This window comes from Lepisosteus platostomus, chromosome 19 (genome assembly GCF_059453375.1).
Source record: "Lepisosteus platostomus isolate fLepPlt1 chromosome 19, fLepPlt1.hap1, whole genome shotgun sequence".
NCBI classification, from domain to species: Eukaryota; Metazoa; Chordata; class Actinopteri; order Semionotiformes; family Lepisosteidae; genus Lepisosteus; species Lepisosteus platostomus.
This window is the reverse complement of record NC_142629.1, coordinates 5,982,179-5,993,194: the sequence shown is the minus strand read 5'-3', so window position 1 is coordinate 5,993,194 and position 11,016 is coordinate 5,982,179. Positions and strand designations below refer to the sequence as shown.

Genomic DNA, 11,016 nt, shown 5'->3' with positions numbered 1-11,016 from the left:
GGCCTGATGGGCCTCCTGTTGTTCCTGACCGCTGAATCAGGCAGGAACCCAGGGCAGCCGGTCCTTGCTCACCATCGCAGCGAGAGGCAGAACAATCCGCCTGCAGCAGGGGGCGCCGTGTGGTAGGCTGCTCCTGTTCAGGGAACCTTGGCGTCTTCCCATACATGGTGAGATGCCCAAAGAGCGAGGAGAGGGGGCAGGGTGTACCAGCAAGGAAGCCAGGAGGGCTGGAGTGTCCCGTCAGACAGGGAGGAGAGAGAAGCCCAGGAGTTAGTAACACACACTGGTGTGCTCACATACAGAGACTGAGAATAGAGCAGAAAATCAAATTGATAGTTCTCTTCTGATCCACCATTGCTAATCTTTGGTTGGTATACAATACACTGCCAACCGGCCTGTTTGGGTCGTGCTGGTGTTTTATAAAACACCCCTACACGCGCAGATGGAGAATTGTTTCACGATCCACACAGGGTGAAAAGTGCATGTTCTACTGCCAGAGAAACCAGCATCATTCAATAGGAGAATGCTAAACTGATGCAAATTCTCTGCAAACCAGCTGTGCTCCTTTTAAAAGAAATAACTGCCTTTTTTTCTTTTATTCTAGGTCTTTATTATGAAAGCTCAAAGCTGATTGGTTTAACCAGAATGCCCCATTGCTCCTTTCACACAGCACGTATGCCGTTTGCGCATGTGAAAGCGCACAGGGAGAGCCAAAACAAAATTCTGCAGCTTCGGATCCCTTTTAGAAAAAACTCCCAAACCAAAATAGGGTGTAAATTTGAAGTGTTATCATGGAACATTGTGAATACAGTAATCACAGCCAATAAATACAGCCTGATGGCACACATTGAAACTAAGTGATTGCTATGCACTTTACTCTTGAGATCTCCTCTCCCACAGGGCTGATGGGGTGTGACTTGGGAAACACGGAACAGGGGGTGGTGCTGTTCCAGAAGGGTCTTACCACAATCGTACATTCACCCCTGGACTGACAGTACCACAAGGCCACTGCACTCACAGATGAAGCGATTAAGACCATCCCGATAATCTGTCTGCTTGCACAACAACTAACAGTCCCCCAAAACCTCCTATGAATCTTGAATGTGCTGGTTTTCACAGTTTATCTATCCTGCGTGCTCCACCCACCCACAACTCTATCCGAAGAAGGGCTTTGTATTTTCATCCCTACATCCGTCTGCTCTTAAGCTCTACTCCTAAACTTGAGGCCTTGTTTTGCCGTTGAGCTTGAAAGAGTCTCTTGGGTCAGCTTTAACAATACCGTTCATTCCAGCACAAAAAGCTCCCCAGCTCCTAGACTCCAGAGATAGTCAATTCCTCCGTCTGGCCGTGTGACACTCCTTCATGCCCAAAAATCAGAGCAGTCCCTTTCTGAGCACACCTGAATATTGTAAAGGGGGCTGTACCCCTGTGGGTCTGGCAAACTGGACAGCTCTCTCTGTGCTGGCTGTTGAAAGTGCTGGACCTGGGATCTTTTATTCCGGAGAGAGAGAAATGAAATAGGGAAAGGGCTCTCGTTTTTTTCCCAAGCTTAATATTCCGCACGCGTAAGACAAAAACCGAAATGGAAAATGCCCCTTTCTCAGAAGAAGTGGTAGCTTCTCAAGAACATAAAGATGACAAATGAGAGGAAGCTTGTTTGTCTTCAGCCGCTAACGAATCCAGGGGTCTCTAACCTCATTCAGCCTCAGTATCATTTTCAGCCGTACAGCCGGGCGGATTGTGAGACACTGCTGTTGTGCTTTTAGGGTCCTTCCCTCTCATCGATTCAGTGAAACAAAGGTGTGTAGAGGTGAGTCGCTTTGGCTAAAAAAAAAAAAGCATCAGTCAGATAAATTAATTAGTAAATTACAAGAAAAGAAACCTCAGGTTTTATGTCACGTATTTGTTGTCTAGTAGATTAAGGAACGAAAGTGCACGCTGTTGCCTCTTGTTAATTTTAGTGGGGTTTTAGGAGAAACTCCAAACTCCAGACTGGAGCTGGATTGAAAACGTGTTGCAGACTTCCTCTGGAAGTAACCCTATGGGTGCTGGGAGAATATCCAGTCCGAGCCAGGCCTCTGTGTCCTCCCAGCTCTCACAACGTTCCCGTTTTGCAGGGTCGTTCCGCTTGCTTCGTCCACAGACTACCAGAGACTTTAAAAAGAGTTACTCAATAACAGCCAGGCTGCCAGGCGCACGCGAAGGTGAACTGCTATGATCTCTGCGTCTCTCACTGCATCTTTTACTTCATTCATTGAAATACACGTATAGCAATCATTGCTGCTCCTTCTCTTTTTCTCTACTGCGGTTACTGGATGAGCCATATTCCGTGTTCCCCAAGAAGAGCCAAATTGGATACAATTCCACTACAATTTTCTTCCTCCCAAAGATACTCGGTCATTGTTGGAGCTCCGATCAAATAATAGCACATTGTCTTATAGGGCAGTTCTGCTCTGGAATGGGGGAGAAGGGCCGCTGAGGTCGGTCAGTCCAATGGTGAGAAAAAAAAACAAAAACAGAGGACTTGGCCATTTCTCTCCCAGAGCTACTGTAGCTGAACCCATCGCTGCGTCAGTAACTGCAGCCCCAGAAGAGTGTACGACTCACATTGCCCCAACACATTCACAGCTGCCACGCTGCTCAAAATTATTTACCCAACATTCACATTACTATGCCCTGCCAACGGGACCCATTCATTCTCAACAGGCTTCGGGCCTGGCCCTTTTCGCTTTGCAAGGTTAAAGTTTTCCCATTACAGAGCTGTAGCAATAAGCACTGGGGGCAAGGCAGCGACGGGGGAAGACATCAATCCCCACCGCTGCTTGTCCACTGACGAGCAATCTGCCAGACTGACAGAAACCGAAGAGAGTGTCACAACCCCCTGATTTACAGGGATCAGCGCGCCAGCAATTTCCAAAGCAATTGATGCAGGTCACATTAGACACCCAGGGAGCCACAAGCTGCTTCATTTCATCTTGAGCTGTTCTGCTGGCGGCAGGCACAGGGTCTCATAAATCCCAACTCCTGCCACACAGGACTCCTGATCTCCCCTTAGCCCATTAAGACATACCAGCTCTACCTATATTCAAGATCCATTCATTCTGCACAGCTATTTACTCAATGAGGCGATGAGTAACCCACATGCACTACATGTCACTGGGAGATGCAGTAGGGTGTTTCTACCCTAGCGTTTTAAACCTGGTATTCGATGGCAATTCAGGTCAAAAGGAAAAATGGTTTTTAGTGGTATCAGCTCAGACCACATTCCCAGGGCACTGTACATTTGAGGAGGCTAGACACCAGTCATCTGGGCTACTTTATAAGTCCCCATTGACATCTCCTGCCAGAAACATGCAGCGGATTCTCTTGAAAGACTTTTTGCTTTTAAAACTGCTCTTAAACACGTCCTTAGCCAACCAGTAGCACTAGAGGCTGGATGCAATCAAGGGATGATTGGGTTAAGTTGGCCTGGGCTCTCCGGGCAGCTTTCTAGCAAATAGCACTTCCTGCTAACTGCTGTGACATCACAGAGAGACACACTGCTCCTCCAATCTGGTTGACCTCTCCCAGTGGGCGCCATAGAGTTCTCAGCACATCATACTACAAGCAGGCATGCTGGAGCATCACGCTCTCTCCCGAGTGGCAAAGGAGTCTCTGCCACAAAGCCAAGGTTTTAAAGAGCTTGTGTTTATAGATAGGATACTTTATAGCCCACTGCTGTGGAAATTTGTCCTTGGGTTCTCCCAAAAAAGTACAATACACAAGCAAAATATTAAATCACAACAACAGAATGTGATACATAACTCAAATTGTTACTGTGCAGAAGACAAGCCCTCATCAGAATGCTTAACAGAATCCTCTGAACTCAAAAGTACCAGCAGGAGTTTATCCAAAAACCTGGGGCAGGAGGTCAGGCCGAGGTCAAAAACGAGTACATCCACAATAACCAAACCGAGAAATCTTGCAGAACAGGGAACAATGCAGCTCTAGCTGGGTAAAACCCAGTACTGATGAAGGAGTGGTGTGTCAGGCTGGCTTAAGCAGGCAGGTGGAAGAAGGTGTGTCTGATTAGTTAATTGGAAACTGCACTGGAATGTGAAGGAGTTGATTGAGGGCGGTGTGTTCTCCAGGGGCGTGACATAACATAAATAGGTATTGGTAGCAGAGAGGTCTACATTTACATATTCATTGAGCAGTTATTGTATAGGGGACAAAGGATTTCTTAGAAATGATTCAGTTTTAATTTAGTACCTTATACCGACTCCCTGATGGGAGCATCACGAATTGAGAATGGAGTGGAGGTGTGGAGTCAGCTGTGGTGTTCCTGGCCATTCTGAGAACTGTATCTATGCCGATTCTAAAATTCCCACCTGGTTTAATCTCACCCACCCCCTTTCAGCATCTCCCTCTCTATCGACAGCCCCTGTGTCTCCCATAGGAAAGGGTCGCCTGAAACAGGCCTGTCATGCCCTCTCAAGATCATTTTTTATACTCTAGTGTGAGACCCAAAACTCAAACTAGAAGCTTTTAGAACAAAGCAAACAACAAATAAGCCCCTTCGCTTCACAAGCACTTTTTGTTCCTCATTTTCCCTCCCTTACAGCACAAAAAAAGGTAAAAGCAAATCATTAAAATGATCAAACCCAGAGCGAAGGACCAGACCTCATTAGATCTTGCTCAGCCAGCGAAAGGCTCAGTCCTCATTTGCATTAAAAAAAAAACTGCATGGATTGACAAGTATTCTTTAATTATCACCTTTTCTGTTAGAACGACAGGAACTTCATAATTAAAAAGCAGTTTATAGACGGTATCTTCAGCATGCATTCTCTCTGAAGCACTTGCAGTCTAAGCGCCATGATTAAACGTGCAATCTTTCACAGCAAGCCCAAACAGGGGGGAGGGGGGTATTATTACTACACAGATTCAAATGCGTTTGCCAATATCTGCAAGATGGAGACCACTCCTATTGATCAAGGTGAGGCCTGACTTTGAAGTAGGCAGCGTCGAAACGTTTGAGAAGACGTTGCACATCCTGTAGGCGAACTTAACTGCCCTGCATGGCTGGAAATTGACTGGGATGTGACAGGCAAGTCAAATCTTGACGAATAATAATAATAATAATAATAATAATAATAATTGCTCACACTTATATAGCACTTTTCTGGACACTCCACTCAAAGTGCTTTACAAGTAATGGGGATCCCCTCCACCTCCACCAATGTGCAGCATACACCAGCCATAATAACACTCATAATTAACTCATGTTAACCTAATAACACTCACCGCACATCAGTGGGGAGGAGAACAGAGTAATGAAGCCAATTCAGAGAGGGGGATTATTAGGAAGCCATGATTGGTAAGGGCCAATGGGAAATTTGGCCAGGACACCGGGGTTACACCCCTACTCTTTTCAAGAAACGCCCTGGGATTTTTAATGACCACAGAGAGTCAGGACCTTGGTTTTACGTCTCATCCGAAGGACGGTGCCTGTTTACAGTATAGTATCCCCGTCACTACACAGGGGCATTAGGACCCACATGGACCGCAGGGTGAGCGCCCCCTGCTGGCCCCACTAACACCTCTTCCAGCAGCAACCTTCGTTTTTCCCAGGAGGTCTCCCATCCAGGTACTGACCAGGCTCACACCTGCGGAGCTTCAGTGGGGTGCCAGTGGGGAGCTGCAGGGTGATATGGCTGCTGGCTTTTCCCATGAATAGGGAAATAGAAAGGAAGGGGCTGTCAAGTGTGCTTTCTAAGTAAACGACTGCTGACCAGGCCTACAGTGCAGCCAAGGAATGAAGAGAGGAATACTCTCTTCCTGCCTCGAAGCAGGATAACTCCAGGGTAGCTGCAGATGCACAAGTTGGAATGCAACACTCCCACGTCTTGTAAGTGCTCAGCAAGCTGGGGCAGTGCTGTCCTGGCTTTGCTCAATAGGCTTGAAGCCTGGGACTGGGCTTCCTGACAGACACAGCTGCACTTTCAAAACTCCTCCAGTGGGGTCGCTGTGAAATTGAGACAAAATTGCCAAAACGTTTATTTCCCCCTATTCAATGTGAGACATCTGCAACAACAAGTAACACAGAAATTCATAGCTCTGCTGCATCCACCTTCACACGTGTTTTAGGGATCTTATACAGAAACAAAAAGCAGGTAGATGCCACGGAGCTGCACTATAAATAACTGACGACAGCATTTTTTTTCTTAAAACTCAGTCCAGGCGATTGTTGCTGCACTGGAAACCTCAGCAGCAAAATGCTTAAGGAGCTTATGTAATATCGGATGAGAGTCAGGAGGAAGTGGTGGTGTCATGTCAGCAAACTGCCTGTCTATGCACAGTGCTGGGGGATGTTAGGATTAATAATATATTTATAAAGGCCTCCAGCTGCCTCTCTTCCTCTTTAAAGTGACTTTAGAGATGACAGAGTCTAGCACCACCACACATATCGTAACTATTCCTCTCTCTGTCCTTTTGAAACTGTCAGGCCAGTCCTACGGCAGAACTGTCAGGCCAGTCCTCTGTTGGTACAGTGTCAGTGTCAGCCCAGTTTGGCCAAGACTTTTCTGACTGAGCTTAGCCTGCTAGAGAGACATTTCCTTGACGTTTCAGGGGAACACGCAAAAGATTGGATGTCATGTGTTGGCAGTTCATGTACAGCACGTGACTTTTGACTTGTCTGTCCTGTGACTCTTAAAATAGCAATAGCACAAGAGTGCAGGCGCTGAAGACTCCTGAATACAAATGAACTGGCTTTCAACAAAAGACACTGCTTCCCTGAATTTGGACCTTTTTACAAACACCGGACAAGTTCTGCACTTAGATTCACTCACGGTGAAGTGGGCATTTGTCTCACACTGAAGGATAAGGTCCTTATATTGATGGTACATGGGGAGCTACCAAATTCACTGATCTCAAGCTGCTGCACGTCAAAATGTTGATCTGAAGGAGCAGTGTCTGCTATATTGAGACACTCGAGCAAAGAAGCAGCTCAGGCATGCTTCTATAGGCATTTTGTGAATTGGAGCTGGGGGAGTCTGGAACAAGCTGATCAGCCATGTTGTCGAAGCCTGATTTCTTTCCAGATTATAATTCGGACAATCAACTACTGTACCAACTTCCAAATAAACTAGAGGGGCCGAATCGCCTTCTCTCATCTGTATTCTTACGCACACGCAGCCTGACAGCGATGTATAGAACTCCTATACTGCCAGACACAGTTGGAGGAAAAAAAGTCGGTTTCCTGGAGGAATTACAGCGAGAGAGAAGAGAGGGGTGATAAGCACTTCATGCTGAAGAGCAGCAGTAAGATGATGCATCGATGTATCAGGACTTTAAAGGAATGAAAAAGTAATTCAGCCGGCGAGAGGGTGAAAATTCGTAAAACACCCCCTGTTTTCTTTTATGTTCTATCCCAGGCAAAAGTAACGGCGTAAACGAAACAAATGACACATAGTGTGTGACAGAAGACTGGAACGGGACAAATCAATCTGATTAAGTCCGATCATAGTCAGTGGCCGCCAGACTGTACAAAGGACTGGTCGGTTTTTGAACCCAGCGATGGCTGAAAATATTCTTCACATTAACTCTAAAGACTAACTCGTAATTACAGCTGAGCCCGACTCAGGACAGGAACAAGACGAGATGAGACCAGCAGGACCACCCAGCAATATTACAATATTACAAGGTTGCTGCTGGAAGAGGTGTTAGTGTGGCCAGCAGGGGGCACTCACCCTGCGGTCCATGTGGGTCCTAATGCCCCAGTATAGTGACGGGGACACTATACTGTAAACAGGTGCCCTCCTTCAGATGAGACGTAAAACTGAGGTCCTGACTCTCTTTGGTCATTAAAAATCCCAGGGCGCTTCTTGAAAAGAGTAGGGGTGTAACCCCGGCGTTCTGGCCAAATTTCCCCTTGGCCCTTACCAATCATGGCCTCCTAATAATCCCCATCTCTGAATTGGCTTCATTACTCTGCTCTCCTCCCCACTGATCGCTGATGTGTGGGGAGCCTTCTGGCGCACTATGGTTGCCGTCGCATCACCCAGGCGGGGGCTGGACACTGGTGGTAGTGGAGGGGATCCCCATTACCTGTAAAGCGCTTTGAGTGGAGTGTCCAGAAAAGAGCTATATAAGTGTAAGCAATTATTATTATTATTACTACTATTATTATTACCATACAAATCAATTAAAAAAATAAAGTTTCCACGATGGCATTCTCTCATTGGCAAGTAGATTGTTTTGTGGATAAAATGAAACGTGCTTCAACCTTACAACCCGCCAAGCACCAAGGTGTCTGTGCGGCCCGGAGAGGAAAGACACGTAGACACTGAACTACAGCCCACACAGCTCCTGCACTGAGAGCGCAACAGCACTGACTCCCACAGCTCTCAGGACGGAAAGTTATATCCCTTTAGAAGACGACCCCCGGGAATTTCAGATTCGTTTTTCATTTCTTCCTCCAGTGTAACTGTAACGAAACAGTTCTTTCAGACCCTATGCAGACGACACAATCCAGGGAAAAAAGACGGGGAAAAGATCATGCAGGATATGGGGATGAAAACAGGGGGGGTGTCCTTGGTGCGCTGGTGTGCGGGGCCGAGGCAAACAATCCGGGAGAAAATCCAAAAGGGAATCCAAACGAAAGCCAAAGTCCAAAACCGGGAGGTCCATCCACGACGAACAAGATTTAAAAACGGGAACCGGATCGGAACCGGTGAGAGACAGGAACAGAGAATAAAACCTTAACGGGACCAGACGCTTCCATACAGAGATCAATGCAGAGCCCCGAATAAAGTGAGCCCCTGGCTTTTAAGGAGAACTGCAAAGGAGGTTGGAACAGGGAGCGGGTGCGGGCGATGAGTGGAAAACAAGGAAGGGCTGGAGCGTCCTTAAGAGGAGGGGTCTACGAACGTGACAGTAACTTGGAGAGGTAGAGAGTCCCACTGGAACAGGGTTGGATGGCGCTGGAATGATTGACACTGGTGCACCGGCGCTCAGCGGATGTGACCAGTCAAATCGGTAGCTTTTTCCACACTTGAATTTGTGTTTTTCCGGGAAACCTGTCTTTTACGGGGTGACAGGTCACAGCGGAGGGGTGATCTCCGAAGGGAAGGGCGGTGGGGGAGTTGGGTTGACAGTAACCCGAGGTAGGGCAGAGAGGAGAGCAGCCTGCTGGCGAACTAAGGTGCCAAAGTGCCGATCTGTGCCCACACCTTGGGCAGCATAGTGCCGTGGAGACTGCCCCTCTCGTGACACAGCAACACGAACTGTCCCCACACACACACTGGCAAAGTGCATTCAACCCCAGACCCAGTTCGGGCTCTGAAGGCCCGCTGCCCAGCAAGTCTCACTGTCTAGTCGGCAGCTTCATTCCTAAAACGAAAGGGAGGAAATGTTTCCACTACAATTAATAAGTTGGACCACATTAACTCCTCTCCCGAAGGCACAAGTGGTGACTATATGGGAGAGCATTCAAAACCCCAGACAGGAGGCACTGCTTTACGCAAAGTGTTGCGGGAGTGTGGAACGAGCTACACAGCTGTGTCGTTACAGCCAATACCTCTTTTAAAGCATGCCTTTGGATCGATGAGCTACTAATGAGCAAACGGGGCTAGACAGGAAGCTCAGCGCCCGCTCCTACGCCGTCTCCTTCCCCTCTCGCTGTAACAACAGCCCCGCTCCAGGCACGAGCTCCCAGAGGGCTGTGCTGAGCCCACTCCGTGCCGGGCAACAGCACTCCGAAAGAACGGCTTGGCTCCTATTCCCAACGGCCGCGCCTCTTCTGTTTTTCGATTTCAGATTCATAACAAAAAGGGTGAGTTACGGTGTTAAGTAGACCCCCCCCCCACCAGCCCTGAACAAGGACAGAACTCGCTGAGCACCCTGACGTGTGCCAGACAGCTTTTGCTGCTCTCACTCACCTCGAGGAGGGTGGTACTGGAAGTTCACACATTTAGTGCCGAAGCTCATTATCTTCCTGCGTGTTAATTAGCTATTTATCATTGGAGTTCATCATTGCTAGAGTGTCGAGTTTTATTTCCTGGCCAGGACTGAGACCAAGGGTGAAGTCATTTGTACAGAAGCATTCACGTACTCGCATCAGATACTTGTTTCTCCACCATGAATACAGTTTCACACTGGTTTGTTCTGGTATAGAAAAGATATGGCTATGAGATAGAAGATATGGATGAAAGGGCAGACTTGGAAAGCGAGAAAGAGAGAGAATGCAACAGGACAGGAGTTATCGAGGCCAAGACAGACCAGGCACGGTGAAGACACTCTCCATGCGGCGCAGTGAAGGTGGCAGGGCCGCAGCTCAGCCTGCGGGCACGCAGCCTGGGCCAGAAGAGGGCGCCACCACACCCACACTGTCCTCGCCCGGCTTCCCCCAGGACCGCGGGTCTCCTCTTGCACGGGCCCTCCGCCTGCTCCACCATATCCGGCACCTGGACACAAATACGGAGGTCAGCGAAAGGTCAGCGCCCCCTCCAGGACAAAGAAAGAACTGCAGCTGGTTGTGCTCCAAAGCTCCTCCGATCCTAACAAGTATGGCTTTTAGGTGGGGTAGCAATTAATGTCCCCACTGCAAGACATTACTCACACATCTCTAAAGAAGCGAACCAATGTTTATGTAGAAATGCCATGTAGTATGTATGTGTATAAAGTGCCTGTGTGCAAAAGCCATCAGTTGGGGTGTGCGATTAACACATTTGGCTTATACATCATCTTCTGTTGTATAAGCCGAAACAGAGCCTGGCACTGGTATCATCAGGTAACAAAGAGCAGGAAGCTAAATGTCCTCAAGCTTCTTATAAAGCCAGAAGAAATTAGCTGGTACCAATCCTATTGCCTTCATTCATCCTCAGCGACATTCTGCACACTACTGAGCTTTACCCACTATTTATTATTTAGTGTACGGAGTGGCAGTGTGGGTGATGTATTAACCTGGGACTTCTCTCTCAGGCAGCAGTTTTAAAAAAAAAACGGCTCGGCTTGTTGTGATTATTATAAAGACGA

The 11,016-nt window shown here is 47.7% G+C and overlaps 1 long non-coding RNA gene across 1 annotated transcript; it reads right to left on the bottom strand.

Annotated features, from left to right (window-relative positions):
* Positions 1-1,252: 1,252 nt before the first annotated feature.
* Positions 1,253-4,319, bottom strand: LOC148644995 (uncharacterized). Its single transcript, XR_015928412.1, has 3 exons — positions 3,805-4,319; positions 2,023-2,154; positions 1,253-1,824 (listed from the first exon to the last, which is right to left on the bottom strand). It is a non-coding gene; the product is annotated as an uncharacterized LOC148644995 (long non-coding RNA).
* Positions 4,320-11,016: the final 6,697 nt, after the last annotated feature.